Here is a 24,034-nt window from a genome sequence, read left to right on the forward strand (position 1 = left end):
CACATTCCCGCATGCACACATTCCCACATGCACACATTCCCGCATGCACACATTCCCACATGCACACATTCCCACATGCACACATACCCACATGCACACATGCCCACATGCACACATACGCACATACGCACACATGCACACATACGCACACATGCACACATACGCACACATACCCACACACACATACTACACGCACACACACCCACACGTACACATACCACATGCACAAACGCACACATACCCACACGCACACATACCCACACGCACACATACCCACACGCACACATACCCACACGCACACATACCCACACGCACACATAGCACACATACCCACATACACACACACCCACATGCACACACACCCACACCCGCACCCACACACCCACACGCACACATACCCACACATACCCACACATACCCACACACCCACGCACACACACCCACATGCACACACACCCACATGCACACATACCCACACGGACACATACCACATGCACACATACGCACACATATGCACACACATGCACACATACACTCACATACACACACACATGCACACACATGCACACATGCACACATGCACACATGCACACATGCACACATATACACACATGCACACATACACACACATACCCACACGCACATTACATGCACACCACGCACACCACATGCACACACGCACACCACATGCACACATTCACACATACCCACATGTACACACACCCACATGCACACATACCCACATGCACACGCACACATACCCACACGCACACATACCCACACACACACACCACATGCACACATGTACACATATGCACACATACCCACACGCACACATACTACACGCACACACACCCACAAGTACACATACCACATGCACAAACGCACACATACCGCATGCACACACGCACACATACCCACACGCACACATACCCACACGCACACATACCCACATACCCACATGCACACACACACGCACCCACACGCACACACACCCACACGCACACACACCCACACACACACCCACACGCACAATACATACCACATGCACACATACCACATGCACACATACCCACACATGCACACATACCCACACATACACACACCACATGCACACATGCACGTACCACACGCACACACACACCCACCACATGCACACACACCCACCACATGCACACACGCACACCACATGCGCACACACCCACATGTACATATGCCCACACATACTCACACGTACACATACCCACATGTACCCACACATACCCACACATACACATACCCACACATACACATACCCACACATACACGCGCACACATACACGCACACACGCACACATACCCACACATACACGCACACACGCACACATGCACACACGCACACATACCACATACACACATTACTATATCAACTGACCTATGGACATGCCAAAAATACAGTGTATATTTGCTTTAATTCCTTTGTCAGTGCTGTTGTATGGACGGCATTGTGTATACTGCATAGTCCTGAATTCTTGAAGGCATACTCTTAATAGAGCATTGAATTCTCAACATTGTATTTTGATGTCAGAATAAAATTCCCTATTGAATATAGATTAACACAGTTCCTGAATAACCATAAAAAATGGATGAAAAGCTTATGATTGTATGCATAATCCAAATCTGATCTGATGTATTGTTGTTGAATTCAGGTAACGCTGGGTTACCGATTGAAATTCACCATAACTGACAGTGTACCTTAATGATGCATTGAAATCAAAATGTTCAGGAATTTACCCTGTCTTTTAAAATTTGCACAAGTTTTGCAGTATATTCAAGTCATTTGACGAGAAAACAAACTTGAAAAATGCTGTCATTAGACTCACTTTTCAACATAATTATCTGCTTACTCTTTCATATTCTGTATTTCAAACATAGAAAGTAAACAAAAATACTATGTTTAACTTTTAGTTCAAATCAAACTTATTTATCCTAGAGAATTGAACGCAGATATTCATTCTGTGGTTTTCAATTTACAAGTGTTAATAATAATAGTCTTTAATCACTTTACACCCATTGGTACATAATTTTTGTTCTGAAGGCACTCTATTTTGACGTCCAGTTCAATTTTTAGTGAGTTCTTTATTTTTAATTTCTAGTAGGTAGTTTTCTATTTCTATATCTTTCTTAAAGGTTCTGTAGGGATTAATAGTGATGCGGTGTTGGTAATCTCTTATAGGCATTCAAAATGCGATACAAATGCTTGCATGTATGACTCCACTTTAATGTAATGAAATTAAATATTTAGTAAGTTTAGTTTGTGCCATCCCAACTTCTCTGGTTATCTTGTTGGCTTTTGTCCTGTACTTTTAATTAAAATGTCAAAGTTTGTGTTCTGTGTGAAAGGCTAGTGAAGCAGTGAATGAATAAAGAGACGTACACCCAATGTGGTTACTGAGACGTAGTCATGAACACACTGTGAGTGTACCGTACTTTCTTCATGCCTTATTAAATGGTAATGCTGTTCTTGTCAGAAAGGGATTCCAATGAAAAGCTGGGTAGAGTTTCATCGAGCATGGCATTGTCATTGAACCTGTTTGACAATAACTTAAATGGTTGACCCTTGACCGAATGGGCAAATAAAAGAAAAGAAAAGTGGGTCATTGGCTACTTTTTCCCTCCATTGTTTTTTTCTGTTTTAGGGTATGACTTGCATACATGTATGTTGAATTCTATTACTTTTGACCATTGAGATTAAGTACTCCAATCGCGGAATTATTGGTCACTATTGACATGCTTTGTTCACAATTTTTTTTCCAATGAAAGAGCTGGAACGTCACAGAAAGATTCAATGCATTAAAGGTTCGCCATGCTCTTCAAAAAAATAGCTGTTTGTACCTGACAGCACAATTGTGAAGTTCAAGTCGTATATGTATCACCATCACTTTCAAATAACTTTAATTATTGGGATAATCAATATAGTAATTTGCTAATCTAACGTATGTTAAAACAAATGAAACTAGCCTCTTTATATATATTATTATTAGTAACACGTATTTTGAAAAACTGTACTTTTCCCTCGTCTCATTTATGTCGACTACCGGTATGTAAAAACTTTATTAACCAAAATAGAAATGTCACCGTATTTTTACGGTATTAATTATTCTAGTATGATAATGGAATGATGTAAACTGTGTTTGTGTCAATAAGACGCCATCGTAAGTTTAGATTAAACAAAATCCAAAGTGTTTTGTCATCTTGCCAACTGACTGAGTGAATAATTCTCAGAACCGCTGTAACTAATCACACTGGTCTGTCCACACCTTATCTTTCAATTCACTGACATGCCCACTTCTTAATACTATGTGATACTGATAAAGACTCTTTTATTATGAATGTCGTTCATTCTGTCTTTATTTTTTACCTTTCTCATTCTCACAAAATTGATTATTTTGTTCTTGTAGGCACTGAGTATCTGAATTGATTGTCTAAGTACCTGTTATTTACAGTTATTCATTCTTCGTCCAATATGCTTCAGTCACAAATTGGTATGGAGATCTCCTTGAGAACAAGAGTCATGCGACTTGTTTTTTGCTGCAGTCTCGCTTTCAATGGGATTTCGGTGGTGATTCTTCATCCTGCTCCAATATTTTTCCAACCCCAATCTGTCCTGAGTTTCCTTCCTAATTTCATCATCTCTTGCCTCATATTTATGATTAGTGCACTCTTGTTGTTAATTAGTAAACAATGGGCAATTTCAACATCCCACATTATGGGTATCTATGAAATGAGACAAACAGTACGAACAAACAAACATAGGTCACACCAGCATCAAAACATAGCGCAGGATTTGATAAATACAAAAGAATTTTTGGATATTTTAATGTTTAATAATGTGATATACACAATTGATGATTGCCAATTTTGATGAAGTAAGGATATCTCAAAGCCCTTTGAAAAATCTGTATTTTGACATAGAACAGTAAAAAAATCAAAATCAAATCATATCATTTTCTTTTTGCAATAGACATTCGGTCTGCAACTTTCACGCATAACATGAAAACTCATAAAAGTTCAAAAAATTTACAATTGCATCTAATTGAGGTGTCAATAAAAAAAAAAATAACCTTATTAATTGACCAGGACCTAGTGCACAGTACTGTACCTGGCACAGCCTAACTCATCCTTTTTATGTTTCGTTTGTGTAAATAGCGCATTGTTTACAGTCCAGTGGTTTCATCTGTTGCAGGAACACAACAACAACCTTGATTTTTAACAGAAACAGTAGCTTTTTGTGTCCTGTCTCATTAGTTAACCACGTTTTTAAATCCATTTTATAAAACAATGTATCAAAAGCAACAATTGTGATAATGGGTTTTTGTTTCATAACACCTAGTTGTGTAGAAGTTTTTAAAATTAGGTTATACACGTCTCCTCTCAGTTGTCTAGTGGGAGTGTACATTGTGTACTTATTTACTGTGCTGTGCTATTTAAAGTACTTCGTTTCACTGCTTAAGAACAATATCTATTGTGAAGGCTTCTTTCATACTGACAGATTTGCTGTAGGCGGAACAACAGTGCTCATGAATCTCCTTTTTTCGGTGTGATTGTATAACAAACATCAAGAAAAACGTGACTAGCAGAACAAAAGTATACCTGACACGTTGTTTTGACAGTCTGACGGCATTTTCTGGTCTTCATCTGGGCTATTGTCGACTATAGGACGATGGCATTACACGGTTTAATAGCTTAATGGTTAAGTTTGTTTATCTGGTGGGTCAGTTAGTCTAGTAGCAAGTGGGTGAGAAGTGAAGTATTTGATCACAGGCTTTTATGGGTAGACGTCTTCTGCAAGCGGAAACATTCCATGGCATTGATAACAGAGTTGTTTTACATACAACTTCCGAGCTATTCGCTAATGAGTTATTGCGTTTTAAGAACATAATGTTTCCGGCCAAATTGTGTAATATTTCAAATATTTTTCAATATTAATTTCTGCACTTATGTAAGTTGGTGGTGAATGTTGTTTGCAGCTTCTTTGATTTATATAGACATGTGAAAAGCAGGCAAGTTAGTTTCAGAAATTTATATCACCTGAAAAGCTAATTATCTATATAAATTTAAGTGTGTGTGTGTGGGGGGGGGGGGCTGATTGATGTACTTGACACCTCACCTGACAGCATTTTATTGTTGCATAAAAGCTTGAGTCAAGTTCAGTTCCAAATAAACCTTGTGGGTTGAACTCCGAACTCATACCAGCTAAACGAGAACCCCTTTGTCAAGGGTGCTGTTCCAGTACAGCTCTAACAAACTGGGCTGAACTTCAGGCTACATTCATATAAATTCACAAGAAAAAATAACCTGTTAATTGGTGGGAAGACCAATAGTTTGGCTATGATAAAATTTTACCTACAATTGTTGGACTGTCAAAAGTATTTTAAAGAGCGGTGGTTGGCGCGCTGCGTCCTGTTCGATATACGTATACAACACGTGTAAAATACATTTGTTTATTTACATGAAATTCCAAGACGCTCTGCGCCACTGCCACTGCCCTTTAATCAGGAATCATCTACTGAATGTGACATGTGTGAGAACGCTAATTAAAGTGAGACAGTAATTATATTCGTCTGAGCTGAGAGCACATATAATTACCATAATTTGTGTTTGGTAGATTTTTTCACGCCCTTATCTGGCAGTCACACTCATAGAATATAATTTCTGTGGTAAAATACACTATAAGTATCCTAAGAACAACAGTGACATTTACGTTTGGGAATTGTCACCTACGTTTAGCATAAACAGCTGGGAATTGATGGAATGTGGACGTATGATGGAAGAAATACAGAAGTCAACAATGGTCAGACATGTTGATCAGTTATGGGAAACGGGGGAGGGAGGGGGGGGGCAAGAAACAAATCATTAGTGGCATTGTATTGGGTCAATAAATATGTCGAGGACTGTGCACCTATTCTCAAAATAACATCTCTTTCTATGAAAACTGTGGCTACACCTCTGTTGTCAACAGACAATGTACTGGTGCATGGACATTCAGGATTTTTCTACAACTTCCTCCATATTTAATAATATAGCAAATGACATTGCCCTTTAAGAATTATGACGTCATGGATACTGATTGTAATTATAATGGTAATCGACGATAAGATAGAACTCAAAGCTTAGTGAGATTTTCTCAGGGTGTGGAACCACTGCAATAGAAATAGCCTCATAAGGGTTGGACCATTTGATTTTTGAGGGGGGAGGTCAGCTCAGTGAAAGGCAAATTTTTTTTTTTTTTTTTTTATGTGTTTGGAAATTTTTTTTTTATCAGTAGGTTTGCTTGCAAATTTTTTTTTAGGAGTTCATCATATCCAACATTTTTTTTTCATTATCTTCAACGGAGGTAGAAAAGACTTAATATTTTACTGCTATTTTACGTTTTTTGACAAAGTGGCCTCCATTTTGACAAATTTGATCAAATCTCAAGACAAAACAGTCAGCCATTTTGGTCCAAATTTTGAAAAAAAAATATGACGTGCACGTGTAACCCAATAAACATGATCATCATATAAAGTTTGATTGAAATCGCCCTATTCAGCTTCGGGAAACAGTTTCAGACACGTTACAGACTGTGAATTTAAGATATTAAACAAAATGGCCGCCATTTCGACAAATTTGATCAAATCTCTAAACAAAACATGGTGTTGTATTGTCTTGAAGTATAGTACCTATGTAAAAACTTTCAAGTGAATCAGGCGATATCTTTCACAGGAATCAGCACAAAAATGAAAAAAAAAATGAAATGGCCGTGAGTTGGCAAATTCAGTTCAGTCCAAAATGGCCGTGAGTCGGCCATTTTGGACTGAATCTTGAAAAAAAGTGACGTGCACCAATAACCCAATATGCATGATCACCATACAAAGTTTGATTGAAATCGCCCTGTTCACGTTTAAATATCAGAATTTAGCAAATTTGAGGGACAAAATGGCTGCCAGTCATCCATATTTAATTGAATCGTAACGAAAATTGGCATATATAGGTCATTATAGATTGTCTGTATACCAAGTTTGAACGAGATCGGTCAAAGGCTGTCTGATAAATGGATCCAGAAGGATGGACGGAACCAAACTAATAATCCCCGTTTTCGGACTTCGTCCGAACTGGGACTAAAAAGGTTCGTCGGCAGTCCGAAAACAAAAAGAAGAGAAAGTGTGCATCGTCCCCACATCCTGTTACAAAGCAACAAAAGATCACTGACATTGTAACAAAAAGGGCTAAAAGGCAGGTGACTGCTACATGTACTAAAGTGGCTGATGACAGTGGAATGGTTGGTGCGAGTGATGTGGGTGGTGAGTGGAATGGTTGGTGAATGTGGGTTGGGTGGTGAGAATGAGATAGTAGGTGTGAGTGAGGTGAGTGGTGACTGTGGAATAGTTGGTGAAAGTGAGGTGGGTGGTGAGAATGAGATAGTAAGTGTGAGTGAGATGGGTGATGAAAGTGAGGTGGGTGATGAGAGTCGGATTGTAGGTCAGAACGAGATTGCTCTGTAAGAGTGTGATGTAAAACATTTGCTGACAAAAAAATTTTCTCATTTATTTTAATATTTATTTTATTACATTTTATTTATTTTTGACTCCCGTGTGCAAAGCACACAATGGGAGTCTTTGCAGTTACCCTGTCTGTATGTGTGATCTGATATCTCAAGAACCGTATGTTGGTTTTTAATGAAACTTGGTGAATAGGTGCTCTGGGCTAATACGCAGATTTGATTAGGTTTTGATTAGTCAATTTTCGGCTTTTCCACTGATATCTCAGGTACTAATCATCACATTTCAATGAAACTTGCATAGATACATAGAACGATGCACAGACAAATATGAGAAATATTAATTACCTAATTTGCTTAATTAATCAATTTTTAGCTTTTGATATTTCAAGTACCGTAAAATCTGTATTAGAAACCGCATCCCTAATAGAAGTCGCATCCATTCTATTTGAATAATTGAGAACCAATAATTCATCATTTCTCATATGTGTAGATGCTCTAATAGAAGCCGCATCCCCTCTGTTGCATTGTACCATTTTAATAGAAGCCGTGGCTTCTAATACAGATTTTACAGTACTATTACTTCATTACTTTTCAATGAATCTTGGTACATAGATGTTCTAGGACAATACACAGAACTGATTAGTTTTGGGTTAAAATCAGATCATATTAATTACTTAATTTGCATAATAAATCATAATTTTTGGTTATAATCACATTTCAATGAAACTTCGTACATAGATGGTCTGTGACAGTACTTATCTTAATTTAATGAATCTTGGTACATATATACTCTAGCACAATGTGATGATCAAGTTAGTTTTAGGTTTATATACATCTATAATAATTATATAATATCTATAATAATATAAATCTATAATAATAATTTACTTTTCAGCTTTCAACTAATTCAGTTATGATTAATCATCACATTATAATGAAACTTTGTACATACGCACCCTGGAACAATATACAGACCTAAATCTATACATAATAATTTCTCAAATTGTATAATAATTCATTTGGTTCATTGAGGTAATCCACAGACATGTTTAGTTTAATGCATATTGATTATCTATGATTAGCCCATTTCTGATAATGCATTAAACAAAAATCAGATTTAAATTGAATTCATCGCAGAGGTGCTCTGGAACTAATTAGAATAAAAACCATGGAAGAAAAATCAAATGTATTTTCTGTATGTATTATAAATTGTGATAATGTGAATCACATTTTTTCATGTTGTGCATCTCAAATAGCAGACATAAATTGTTTGAGAAGCAAATCTTAAATTTTGAATAATTTTAATGTGTCTCCAATAATACTCTCAGCACTCAAAAGTTCTTTCTAAGCTTCCTTTGATATTTATTTTATTTTATTTTTTACTTGTTTAATAAGACATGGTTCCATACAATCATGAATGTATCTTGTCTATTATTGTGGTCACATAACATAGCGTGGAATGCTTTATTTGCACTGGCATTTTATTTTCCCTGTTTTGCCTGTAGTCAATTTTCTGCAAAATAAATTCCAATGAAAATGCAGCTTTCTCTATACGTTGCATTGAGTCTTAATACAACATAGTGAAAATTTGATCCACACAATGCCAGAAAGCTGTTTTCAGCGAAAATAAATTCCAGAGAAAATAAAGTATTTTACAGTAGTCAGCAATATTGCAAGCAACTTTTCTAACAATGTTTCTGTTTTAGTCTGTAAATGTATTTAAACTAAAACAGCTAAATTGTTAGAGATATTGCATGCAATACCGTATTTGCTCTATTAGCAGCGCATGCTCTTATGTAAATAACAGGTGTTTCTATGGTCAAAATACACCATATTTTAATAAATCAGTATACAATCAATGCAATTGTTGCCGTACATGTGCTTCTATTGGAGATGCTCTTCTAATAGAGCATATATGGTATACAATCTAAATGCAACTAGAGTGAAATTGTTTTTGAAATTAATATTGAAATGCAGATAATAATTTTACCTCTGCTATTAATTAATCCACAAACCAGAATTATTGACATCCATTTATATATGACCTAGTTTCTTCTTGTACTCTGTGTCCCCTTATGTTGGCAGGAAGAATTGCCATATTTTTCCCTAAGTCATATAGTGACAAATATTTTTTTTTACACTGGTGAAGCAGCAATTTTTTTTTTGAAGAACCCTTCACTTTGCAAATTTTTTTTTTTCGTTTCTGACCTCCCCTCCCCTCAAAAATCAAATGGTCCAACCCTAAGCGAAAACTATTAAGTTTCCTCCTCAGTTGTAATACCTTTCTTACAATGGCAAGATTCAAACTTGACATAAGAAATAACCGTTCCTTTTTCTGCATACCTACATGTAGACCAGAAGAATGAGGCAGTATTTTCACAACTGCATGTGATTGGATGTTGCAAATAATCTCATAATATTTGTTGTGCAAAATTTCAATTTCTTGGCAGTTAGAGTTCACATGAAGAATAAGATATCACACACCCGTAATATCGACCGGGTAATATCCTTGTATCGTCGGAAGTATATAATACCTCTACATCCTTATTTTAAAATTAAAGAACTATTGATTTCCTGTTTAGTGAATGGCTTTCATGAAATGGCTGTTCATGAATTACTCAATTTTCTCATTTAAAAATAATACTTCTTGCCATTCATTATTAATGCTTCCTTTCACAAAAGATAAAACTAATTCGCTGAACAATGTGCTGTATTTCTATATGAATTTCTATTTAACCCCCTTAACTACAATTTTCATGTTAACATTTTCATGTTATCATTGAATAAAATCAGTCTATAATATCAGACTAAATAACATTTATAAAAACATAGAAAACATTTTAGCTAGAAAAATACAATGAATTCCAAAATCACAGTATTGAAGTTGCAGTTTGATTTCAGTTGTGTTTTGGTTAGATGAATAACCTGCACACATGCTGCTCTTGTATGATTTGTTAATATATTTTTATTAGACGCATAAAATCCTTAGGAAAGGATAAAAAGGGTCTTACAGAAAGAAATTAAAAAAAAAAAACTACAATCTAAAAAAGAAAACAAAAAATAAAAACAAGTCAAAAACAAAAAAATACAATTTGCAGCCAATGGTGGATACAGAATATAGAATGAACACAGAATGTGGCCTAATACACTGATAGTTGTTGCTGTTTTGTTCCATAGCTGTTTTTTAAGAAGACAGCTAAGGCTGGTGCTAGAGTATGGTTTGCCATAATCAAAATGAATTTATTCTGACTATTTTCTTTATCAAAATTTGGAATTTTATTTTGTGCAGTCAGGAATAATTTGTCCCTATGGTGACTGTAAGCTGGACATTTCATTACAAAATGTTGCTCATCCTCAACTATATTTTGGCTGCACATATCACATGTTCTTTTATCCAGCCGCACATTATTATGTCTGCCTTTCTCAATTTTAAGGTCATGGTTGCTTGTCCTGAATTTTGCAATTAACCTTCTAAGACCATGGTTCTGCATATTAATTAGGTAATTTTCAATTTTTAAATCTTGTTTGAAAAGTCTGTATGTTCTTAGTTTGTTTTTAGCCAAGGTTAGTTTTCTATTATCATTATGCATGTCTAAGATCCATTGGTTCTCAAATGATTTGTTTATTTTTTTATGAATAAAGTCTAAATTTTTCTTAATTATTTTTTCACTTGAGTTTACAATGGTGACAACATCTAAATCTTGCATGAGGGTTTCTACACTTGTAAACCATTTACTTTTTACATTCTTGTTTACTAAGTAGGCTTCTCTTAGTAATGTGTTATCAGAGTTTGTTACCCGGTTGAAATATTTAAGTTGTTGTTTCTTGATAAAACAGTCAATGGGGTACCTTCCTAGCTCACCATAAACAGCCATTTTTGGTGTGAATTTTGAGAGACCAAGAATGAACCGACAAAATGAAAGATGGACATCCTCAATTGCAGACTTAGTTGTGCTCTCATCACCCCCAAACATCACTACCATATACAATAATTGGTCTTATCAGTTTGTCAAATAAAGATAGTTGGAGGGGTATGTTTAGTGAGTTGTCATAACCGAGTTTGCATTTCAAAGCAAAGAGAGCTTTCATCCCTTTATTTTTTAAATTATTGATACCCTCTTTATGTTTGCCATTAGCACTTATAGTTATACCCAGTTAGTTATACTTATAGTTATTAATATGTAAATGTAGTAGCGGCCCTGTCAGTCAACAGAATCAAAGGATTTAAGTTAGACCTTTTCAACTCACTGTAACAAAGTTTGCATGATCTTCATTGCTTAGAAGCTTGGAATACACTCCATAAATAGACTATTAAAGTCCTGGATTGTGGTCGTCTGACCTGCATCGCTGAGAGTTGAATTGCTTTGTCTTCCTACGGAAGTGAATGTTTATTAAATATTTTATTTTCGATTGGAATTAATTTTTGCTGAAGGAATGATTCAGTGAATATAAAATCCAGTGAATATAACTTTCTTCTCGTATTTTACATTCAACTTTTCAAAAATCAATAAATTATTACCATATAAACACCCAAAAAGTCTTTTCACCGAAAATTAATTCTACTAAAATAAATTACTACAGTACAGTACAGTACTAGTAGATGGACAGGATTTGATATAATCCTCACCTAAAATTTTATGTCATTTTCTGTTTTTATGTAAACTGTAAGTGTCTGTGGTCAAAATTAAGTTTATTTTAATGACCCAAATATTTTAACAAGCGAATATGGTTTTTTTTTACACTATACATTTTTCACAATATTCAACATTGGATTTTCATGAAAAAGAAAATAAAATAAAATCAGACCCCCAAATCTGCCCTTGAATTACAAAATCTTTCAAAAAGATGTGTATTTTTTGATAAATATTCTGATTCTCTATGCTGTACACTTAGTCCAACAGGTTGCATGATTTGTAAGTTTTTTTTATTAGTCTTGAAAGGGTAATAAAAAGCCTTGTATTTGTTTCTCTCATTGCTACTAACTCCGTGTAACACAAACTGCTGATTTGGTTATAAATTCACAATCGTAGCTGTTAGATTTAAAACCACAGTACCCTGAATTGCTGCAAGGTTTGAATAGTAACTTGACACCTCTGTCCTGTCTTATGATATCACTGTTTTGAGCATTTAAAACCAAACACACTTGCAAAATTATGAAACGTAATCACCATGAAATGACTATAAAACAATGGAAACACATTTTAAAATAGAAACAGATCACTGCTTTTGCAAACAACAAATTTGGTGAATCAAAGATAATCACAGCGAACATTTACATAGCGTGGAATATTTTGTTTCAGCTGCAGTGACTTGCACAAAATTGTATTGTACTGCTTATGATTTACACTTGCTTGCGGTCTGTTGCGATTTCGCTGAAAAATTATTGAAATATAAATTGCGTAATCAAGGGATGAACGCCAAAGTCATGTGACCGCGAAATCCCAACAGACTTGCCATCATTGTAAGTGCCCTCACATTACCAGCCAGATTCCGGCTTGTAATGGTTGACATGTCTAATAAGTTTTAACCAATCAGAAGACAGGCTAATTGACATATCAACTGAGACCCCGGAAACCACACACAAACTCCGTGGCTCGGCTGCTCCACCCACCGTATGACGTATTGTGAGAGTGCTTACACTGATGGCAAGTCTGTTGGGATTTTGCAGTCACATGACTTTCGTGTTCACCCCTCGTTTAAGCAATTTATATTTATTTTTCAAGAATTTTTCATCAAAATCGCAACAGACTGCAAGCAAGTGAAATTTTTCCAAATACAGTATTTTAGAAACTTTAAATTTGATTTTACATTAATTTTAAAGTTCATTTGAGCATTATTGTAAAAATCAACAACAAACATTTAATTTAAATATGCCAGTCCACCAATGATAGGACAGTGAGAAGACAAGATAACCTGATTAGGTACAGTGCCCTCTATAGGCGACATGCACCACATTTTAGTTTTTCCTAGATTTTATCACATCTTGTAGTATTATGTTTGCAAATAAATGAGAATTTTTAAGCACCTGTAAGAAATCTAGATATGGTTCTTTATAAAATCAAAATAAATTTCAAGCTCATTTTCATGCAAAATTCAGCATGCTTTCCATTATTTTATACTACAATCTTAAAGAATATCAAGTAAGTCAACAAAATTATTGTGATTATTTGGCTCAACAGATAAATATAGAAAATATGCCTTTTTTGTTTCATTTTCCCATTTGGTGTTGTAAAAAAGGTATCCAAAAAATCTTGTATATTTCGTAGATATATTTCTTTTTTTTTTTGTAACTTTTTAGGGAGAGATTAATGAGGATCCTACTCTTATATATGTATTATGGGTTCCAGAAACAGACTTTGAGGGTAACACACCCTCACTCTTAGTAGTATGTGGATGGGAGGGGGGGGGGGGTAGTGAACCCAAAAAATAATGCAATTCTGATAACCTGATTCTTTTCATGGCCAAACTGGAAAATGGTACATCTTTTAGCTGTAGGGAAAGCCAGGAAACTGTACCATAGTTTACCATCAGGTTTCATTGAAATTAAAATAAAAATTATGACAAGAAAGATAAAAGAACTCTAACACTTGTCAGGAATAAAGCATTTGTCGAGAGCTGTACATTGTCTATGCCCATATTAGGCATGCAATCCTTAAAGTGACATAACTGCCAACGCCCACTTATTTAAAATAAAGGACTTGCTGATTTGATGAACTTGAATTAGCTGAATAACATTGAGTCGCGATGATGTCATATTGCATTCAGAATTGATCAGTTTGAATTCTAAAAATTCATATGATTTTTGATAAAACATCCCCAGCTTCATGTCTTTCACTGTAATAGTGTCAGACAAACATAACTGACTCTATTTATCCCAGTATAAAATTAGCTTTGTAATAAGTTTGGCATTTATTGATCTCTTGTTCTTGTAGTTAGCTAGGAATGTTTGTTTTATTTTTTCGACTGACTTACTGACTAACACAACATTATATTTGGCAAGTTGCCTATCTCAGTTGTTGTGCTTGTCAATGAATGAATGAAGAGAAACTTTAACCCTTATCTGCTCAAGTCAGTGGAAATGTACATACAGCTGGTAGGCTAAGGATTGATGAATAAAATTTGTGTAAGTCAGTGTCATTTAAAACTGATTATAATTATTGCAAGCTGTTTGTCAATCCTGCCAGTGTTGAAAGTCAGATGAGGTTTACCACTGGTACTGTGCAATGCTTGGTACTAGGAGGAGATGCATTCCTGCCCCATTTTACACTGTACCTCCCACTGATAAGGATTATATGATAATGTTACATATATTTCCTGTCCCCCTCCCCTCTCCCTCAAGATGAAATACCATGTAATGTATACTTGACACCCATGTAAAAAAAAAAATACATGTAATAATACAACATGTTTACCAGTTTCGCATCCAATTTTTGTTAGCCCTCCCAAAATGTTTAATAGGGAAAATAAAGCTATTTACCAAGAATACGTTATTTCATACTGATTTAAAATGGATTTTCAAAACAGGACGCTCCTAATAATAATAATAATACTATGAGGTTATTATACCTCAAAGTATGCACAAATACAGTACAGCTGAAGTATCGGTCGAGACGCAGTGGAGATCGATGCACAGTGTACTGTCTGAGTATTATTATACATCTTTTCCTTCCAATGTGAATCAGCGAACTTCTTTGTGTGGAGTCTGTTGGTCAAACCCCAGTGGCAGCCATGTTTGTTTTTATTATTAGAGGACGCTTATGCACGTAATTTCCTAATATAGTAGGATGAAAATACCCTGTAAAATACTGCAAAATGACGACACGCCATAACTTATGGCGTTACAGTGACAGATGTATAATAATATTCTTTATTGCATCCTTAGAAATACAATCTTTCTATCAGTCTACAGCAATAAAGTAATAAAAGGAAGTTGATTTAGTTGATAATAAGATAAAAGCAATAGTATATGAAAGTACATGTACCTTGTAAGGAGTTTATAAAGAATTTTTATTTTTGATTTCAAAAGATCCGTAAATATACTTCCCTACTTGTTTAATTATACGTTTGTTATTATTGCTCATCCGATATATAAATAAATGTCTTTTGTTTATTATCTATTTCTTTAGAGAGTTCAATATTTTCTTTCATTTCGTCTTGATAAGTGTTGTAGAGACAATTCATGAAGAAATGTAATTCATCTTCAGTTTAATTTTGAGGACAGTATGCAAGTATCGTTTTCAATTTGAGTTTTGGTTTGAGTGTGTCTACCTGTTTCAATAGCAAGGTTACTGGTTCTAAATTTACATAAATTTACATAAAGTAATTCTTTCTTTGAGGGGAAGTACAGATAAATATGGTTCAGTATATTTAAACATTACATATGTTCTAAGCTTTTTATTTAAGGCATTCTTTCCAGAATTCAATCCTTCATAATTTGTTTTGAATCTAAATCTAAATTTTCTCATTACAGATTTGTTTAATTTCTGAATTGAAATACCCCATGATAAGTTTGACTTCATCTGTTTTTGAAATGCTAGTTTTGTTAAATTATTTTCATATCACTATATTTCATACCGATAGAATCTTTCACCACCAACTTGTGCTGTTTACTCCTTGTAAAACAGTTAAGAAATCAGTTGTTACATGTCTAGTACTCTTTTATTTGGTGATAGCTGATGATGTGTCGTAGATATTGAAAAAAAAAGAAAATGACTGAAAAATAAACTGCTTTTATACAACGTGCAAAGCAAGGTTATAGCCAGAAAATGGAAAATGTTTGTCTAAACTTTTTATAAAAACTATTTATAGTTATTTTTAAATTTTCAATGAAAATTGGATAAGTTTGTAAAGCCTATTCAATGATATTTTATATTTGTCTAAAATATGGAGTGGCTGTTTAAAATTTCGGGCAGTCTGATGACTGTGTAAAAAGACTGATTCCTATATAGCTTTAATACATGTACCTCTGATCATAATATTGGTCTACTTTCAAAGAATAATGTTTTGTAATGGATCCATACAATAACAGCGTCTTTTTAACAATGTCAAAACAAACTTAATACAGTCCATTGACCGCTTCTATGGACTTTCATGGTATGCAAAATAATGTATAGACTTTCGGTGACAGGCACTGGCTATTACTTGCACCCCCCCTATGCTGGAATATATGATATGGTATCTGGTATTTACAGGCTATTAACCTCTTCAGTATTTCGTCAGCAATACTTGTTGCAATTTCACAAAGTTGATCAACCTGTACAATATCTGATTTCAAATTTTTAGGGTTACACTTTTGAAATGGGAGTGGGGTGAAAGCTATTCACATTTTATATTATTCACTGAATATTCACCCACACCACTCCCATTTTTAGCTCCGCTGTCGACTTTGTCGAGCGGAGCTTATCATATGAGTGATTGTCCGTCGTTGTCCGTCATCCATCGTCGTCCGTCCGTCGTTGTCCGTGTCAATGTTTTACTTTTTTGACTTCTTCTTGAAAACTACAAGCCTGAATGCTTTGATACTTGGTGTATATGTACCTTCGGTAGACCTCTCTCAGATTTGTTCATTTCATGATGATATCTTCAATTCTCTAATTTTGGTAAATATTTTTGGTAAAAGTGATATTTTCGACTTCTTGTTAAAAACTGCAAGTCCAATTGCTTTGATATTACATATATAGGTACTACATGTGGACCTCTCTCAGATTTGTTCATTTTGTAATGATATCTTTAATTCTCTAATTTTGGTGAATATTTTTGTCATTTTTGGTAAAAAGTGATATTTTTGACTTCTTGTTAAAAGCCGCAAGTCCAATTGCTTTGATATTACATATATAGGTACTACATGTGTTCCTCTCTCAGGTTTGTTCATTTCATGATGAAATCTTTAATTCTCTAATTTTAATGAATATTTTTTTAATTTTTGGTAAAAAGTGATATTTTTGACTTGTTGAAAACCGCAAGTCTGATTGCTTTCATATTACATATATAGGTACTACATGTGGACCTTTTTCAGATTTGTTAATTTTGTGGTGATATCTTCAATTATCTAATTTTGATGATTATTTTTGGTGAAAAGTGATATTTTTGAATTCTTGTTGAAAACTGCAAGTCCTGTTGCTTTGATACTATACATATTGTTCATTTTCTAATGATATCTTCTGTTCTTTAATTGCAATGTGCATTGTTAACAGCGGAGCTATCTCAGCCGACAGGCTGCTTGTTAATATTCATAATTGCAATAAAACCTGGAAAGTAATGTTAAATTACTAAATTGTCACTGATAAAAAAGTGCTGAGAATGGTAGAATTTCTGCGTTAGATTATTTGGCAAGTAAAATGGGGGTTATTTAATTAAATTTATTCTTTAAGTGTTTGGTATTTTGTTGTCAATTGTTTGCTAGAGTTGATGCCTAACAAATAGCCATCACAGCAGGTTGCCTTGTTTGTTTATATACAAATGGATCTTTATTTTTACAATGTTCATTATTTGAAAATTTGAATATTTGGCATTCAAATGGTTGAAGTGAAAATTTAATGATTTACAATTATGTTTTAGGGTAAATTTGTTTTCTTAAAGAGTTGCAACATAACAGACATTTTCAATTCACAGTTCCTGTTCTTTATTTGATGTCAAATTCTATCAGCAGCAGCGATCCAGAATTGTGGGTGTAAATTTGGATAAATAGCGCTGTGAATGAATGGACTGACCATATTTGGTAGAATTACTAAAAAATGTAATGTGCAACCAAAATCTAGTATGTAGAGTCATTGTACAGAGTTTGAACAAAATCATACAAGTTTTCTGAGAGAAACAGTTGTTAAAATGATGTACAAATTTCATTGAATCACAAAACCACATGACCTATAGTATAAACCTACGAGTATAGTACTTGTAAGCAAACATTCAACTGAACCATGACAGACAGACGAGTGGATGAACATATTAAACCCAAATTAAAGGTTCCCGATTTTGGACTAAAGTATTTATTACAAGTGTACTTCCTCACATTTCTAATACTGTGATACCACAAAGCATGTTTTCAAGGTTACAGTTGCATGTCAGTCATTCCAATTAAAAGAATAAATGTACAGAATATGTTTCTGATAAAATGCTCGTAAAAGTTATGAGAAAAGTTATCTGATATCAGATGTACGGGGTATTTGTACATATCGCATTATGTAAATAACAAGTACGCAATTCGTTTGAATCTTTTCCAAATTATGCGCTGTCTTATTGGCATCTTCCCAAAAACAGTAGTGTTTATAATGGAACACAACAATACAGAAGTGTTGTATGAACGTATTTCAGGGTTTGAAGTGGTCTAAAACATGGAAGACTTAATAAAATACACAAGTAGAGGAGCGATGTTTTGGCTTAAAGTTTTAATCTGAAATTATAATAGTCAAGTGGCCAAGCTCCAGAAAACTACTACTAGTGTGTCTTATTTAGTGCATGACTGTCTGCTCAGTTAGAGCAGTTTTAACGAATATTGGTGATCTGACACCAAAAAGTAAATTGATTACCATGGTAACAATGCAAATCTTTTGATAACACAAACACTCTGAATTTGTGGGTGTTGTTAGCGAAATAAACAAAGTTTAACAAGTTCGACATAATTATTTTGAGAAATTTAAGTCCACTGGCTTGTACAGTTGTTTAGGTGAAATCAGTCTGTTTACTGATAATCTAGTTATTTGATAGTTTGTTTACGTAAACGCTTGAGTTAATAATAAAGTATGTGTATTATGTACTGAATCATTAAAATATGACTTATTTGGAACATAGAAACCTACCTGTCAATTACAAAAGTACTTGTTCTAATAATATTAATGGTATGGGCTCTGAATAATTGCTGTAATCATATTATTGACTATTACTTGTCATACTTCATTATAAGTTGTTTTGCAACGTTTCCATTGTCAATTTCTGCCTAAAAATTAAAAAATTACCACTCTCATTACACTGCTAGTAGTTTAGTGATTATCTTACTTTTCACCTGTGTCTAGATGTTCTTTTGTATTTTTATTTTTCAAAATAATCTCGGCAATGTGCATTAATATTTGTCCTCTGGTGAGAAATACTTGGGAAGTTCTCACTGAGATTTGTTAATTTTATGGTGATTCCATATTAAATTTAATAGTTACTTACGTAAATGACTGCTGTCTGTGGTCAAGTAATATTTACTACCTCCATACTTCTATTAGCTAAATGGTAGTTTATACCCTCACTGTTCAAATGTGGTTATCCTATTGTTTTTATCAGAATTATCAATATTATGCAAGTTATAGCTTCTGATATAATTTTAAATGTTTCCCTCATTTATTTGAATACAGACTTAATAATATAATATGCTAATTTGACTAAATTTAAAATTAATTAAAATATTCTTTCATGTTTTAAACATTGGTAATTTTTTGTCAGATTTCATTAAATTATCTGATAAAGCTACAAAATCTCCAGCAATTTGCCATTTAATTTTATATTAGTGAATTTTCAATTTATAAAGCCAATTTTCGTTACTATTTTGATCATTAAAATTGTTCAATGAGGCAATAAATTCTATTGGTATTGTACATTCTCACATATGGGAATTTAATTCAGAAGATTTAATTTGTTCGCGAAAATAACCAAATGAAAAAGACAGTGATAAATTTTTTGCATTTACAGTATTTTGGGTAAAAATTTCCTTGTTCATACTTAATTTCTTATAAATTTCTGAATTGAAAAGTGGGCTAAAACTGTTTCTAAGCCTGTATTGTAATTTCTTGCAACTCAGTCAGAGCGCCCTCTATTTTCACATTGGTTTGTCCATGGAAGGTAGTAGAGAAGGAGAGTGGATTTGTTTTAATCCATATTTATATCTTTTGTTTCAAGCTTTATTGTTGTTGTCAATTTGTTTTTTTTAACCCATCATCGCTTCTGCTTATTTATTTATTTATTATTTTACCAGATTTTTAGAGCTGATAAAAAAAAAGGTGATCGCAACTTGCTATGCCATTTTGTTTCATGAAAAACTGACTTTTAAATACTTTGTGTGTGAAATATGGTGCTAGAGTCCTGGTATGATCATGGAAACTTGTTATTGAAATATAATATCTTTATTTTACAAAGATATGTGATTTGGTCATGTTGTGTGACTTTGGTGTCAATTTATCATTGTAAAACTCGGACTGCTTGGGAGCTGACCTGAATGTTAATTATTCATGTACGCAGTAATCACATTACAAGAATGTTTACCAGGTAAATAAATCAAAGCAATCATGAAACAGGGATGAACAATAACATCCTCTCTCCTTCCCTACTACTAGTACCTTCCATGGTTTGTCATAAATTATTAGTAAACATGGAAATGCAACTGTTATCTTACCTCTTAGTCACAAATAGTTAAAATTACACAGGAAAAAAAAGTGTCAGTTTTCCCTTGTGATAAAAAAAATACCCAGTGACTTTAATATATTAATATGCATTGGTTTTAATTTTGTTGGTAATTAAAATATAAATTTAGTTTCAAATAAAAAGAAAATACAACCTTTGTTTGTCGTGTTTTTACGTTTGATTTCACACATAATGTGGGATCTTGCAGTAAACAGAAAATGGTCTATTTTAAAAACGTTGATAACCACTCAATCTTAAGCGGGGAAGTCGTCACCTGCGCATGCGTCAGATGGCCATAGCGTGTCATTGTTTACAAACTAACATCTACCCATGAGCCTTTGCGTTTTTTGCATGTATAGTTATCGTCACCTAGGACTCGATTCTCGTGCATGTGATGACCCCTCCTGCTTTAATTATATTATCGTACAAAAAACACAATTTGTTGGTTTTTTATGAAATGCGAGTTTTATTTAACTTATTTAAATGAATATTTTCAGTCACACACAATCGCTGTATGTGTAACATTATCTGTCATGTTTTTTTTCATGCATGAGTAGACCTGACTGCATTTCTTACCCAGATATTTCAATCAGAATGCAGGGTCGTGCCAAACAAACTTATTCAGGAGTTTCTGAATGTTGCTGAGGGCAAATGCAAGCGATTGGTATTCAATGTTGCAGTATGATCTGGCATTGATTTTGGTGTAAAAACATGAAATTAGTCATTTTCACCAGATGAACTGAGCATTGAATTATTCAACATTTTTCATGATGATAATGTGGATAGCGTTTTTGGTCACCAAAAATGACTACCTGCCAAAACATCGCTCATGGCAAGGTTTTGGATGGACGGGTGTCAGGCAAATACTGTAATATACAAAAAAAGTCAATAGTTTATTTTATGGACATACCAAATAGTCAACAACAAAAAAATACTGGGATAATAATATACTAAGGGAAATACAATTTTATTTGAGCATATTACATAATCACAGAGTTCATGCGTCAAGTATCTGTAGTGCAGACTGCTTTTTAAAAAGTTTTTTTTGTTTGTTGACTGCCTGTAAATGAGTTTAAATAAGGACTGGGTCACCAAAATAGATCGGTTTCTAAAGTTTATACGGTCTACTTATTGTTCAACCTCGTAACTAAGTCTTTATTATGTGAATTGTAAAGGCATGTGTTCATTAATTATGTCATGTGACCTATAACGAATGCAATACACGTACTCACCAAATGCGATCTATTATCCTCTTAGTTCTGATAATTGTCAATTTCAACTCTATTGAACGGCAAAGTAAACTTTCGTTACCTTTCATAAAGTAAACTCGTATTTTTTTTTTGAAAAATTTGATCAAGATCTTTAATCAATGGAAATTTAATTGATTTATAAATTATTATTATTATTATAGTATGTTATGCAGAACAGAATTGTAAACCTGCAAGGGGTTGAATGGGGTGCAACCAGTGAAATTAATTCGGTCTGGTTCATTTTAGGAATAATTGGTAGTTTTTAAAACTGACCTGTTCTTTTTACTGCTACTAAAAAAAGGTTAAAGAATTATAGATTCATAGTGACAATGCGTCGTTCTATATATAAAAAATTACTAAAACAATATGCATATTTAATTTTTGATGCAGTGGTGTCAATGGGTAGATATATTTTAAATCATCCTACACAGAATGAGATGGCTATGGTTGTGAGAGTGATTCAAAGGTGTAGTAGTCTGATAACTGAGGTGACGTTCATACTGCACATGTCTATTGACACTTATGCACAGATATTGAGGGGAAATGTGTCGTACACATGTACATGTATAACATAATTTTGTTATCCATGAATACAAAACATGGTGGTTTTATGTGCCAACTACACCATTCTAGAACCTTAAGGTTTGTAAGTTCATTGGTGTTTCTGACCTTTTTATTTAGATAGTTGTCGCAGTGTCATCAACCTAGAAAAGTTCTTAACAATAAAAAACTATCCTCAATCTAAAACCACTTAAAGTTTCACTCTTAGACCCAGAGTATAGTATGTACCTTGGGTCGACCTCTCTTAGATTTATTCAATTTATGATGATATCTTTATTTCTCTAATTTTGATGAATATTTTTGGTAAAAAGTGATATTGCTTTGATATTATGCATTTCATGATATCTTCAATTCTTTAATTGAAATGTGCATTGCTAACAGTGAAGCTATCTCAGCTGAAAGGCTGCTTGTTTGGTAAATATGGTGAAATACTTTAACAGCTGGATTTAATTTTTGCTGAATAAAATTTTTTGGGTGTTTTGTATGATATTTATTTTTACTGATTTTTAATTAGTTGAATGTGAAATATAGGGAAAAAAGGTATATTTGCTGGATATTATTTTTACTGAATCATTCCTTCAGCGAAAATTAATTCCAAGCAAAAATAAAGTATTCCACAGTAGGTTTGTAATCCCCAGGGTATTTTAAATAAAAATATCTGGAAATAATTTCAGTTAACCATTACTCTGATGTCTATAGTAAAAAACCTGTGTTGTTACATGACTTGCATTATAACTAAGCTAACTTTACATTTATGAGTATATGCAAATCATTTTATCTGCCCTAGATTGGAATCTACTTTAAACTTTGTTTTTGTGCCAGATCCTGCATCAGCATCAAATGTATAATAAATAACAGTTGTGAAGTTTTGTTAATTGTTTTTGCTAAAATCAGTTCTCACCTGGTAATCGGAATATTTTTCTCTCCCTCTCTTGTCGCCTTTGATCCTGTGGCTTGTTGTATACTGAGCATGCTCAGTTCAATTATCACAGAGTGTTACTCGGGTCATGTGGTTAGAATCAGACTTTCCCCTCCTAGTCTTATTTACATATTTTATTGAGCATGGTTTGTAGACACTCAGTAAGCTCTTATATCATTTTAAGCACAATGGTCTGCAACAGAAAGTGGGATGGGCTACAATGTTGTCTGGCATACAGTTAGTGGTTGCATAGTTGACTATTCATTGCACAGGTGCTAAAATAAAAGGCACATGTCCATTAATTGTGCATTTGGGAGAATTCAACTATCTTGTCAGTCATGGATGGTACCTGCCTTTTCAAAATGTACATATTTAAAATAGTTTATTCAGATCGTAAAAACTCTG

General features: G+C 33.8%; 1 protein-coding gene and 1 long non-coding RNA gene across 2 annotated transcripts in view; one reads left to right on the plus strand and one right to left on the minus strand.

The window, feature by feature from the left end:
* LOC100370254 (cubilin-like) overlaps positions 1–24,034 on the plus strand; it is a 139,637-nt gene that overhangs the window by 16,540 nt on the left and 99,063 nt on the right. The gene's annotated exons all lie outside the window — the stretch shown is intronic.
* Positions 3,357–23,669, minus strand: LOC144350818 (uncharacterized). Its single transcript, XR_013420355.2, has 2 exons — positions 23,612–23,669; positions 3,357–3,756 (listed from the first exon to the last, which is right to left on the minus strand). It is a non-coding gene; the product is annotated as an uncharacterized LOC144350818 (long non-coding RNA).

This window comes from Saccoglossus kowalevskii, chromosome 21, assembly GCF_978046115.1.
Source record: "Saccoglossus kowalevskii chromosome 21, keSacKowa6.1, whole genome shotgun sequence".
Lineage (NCBI taxonomy): Eukaryota > Metazoa > Hemichordata > Enteropneusta > Harrimaniidae > Saccoglossus > Saccoglossus kowalevskii.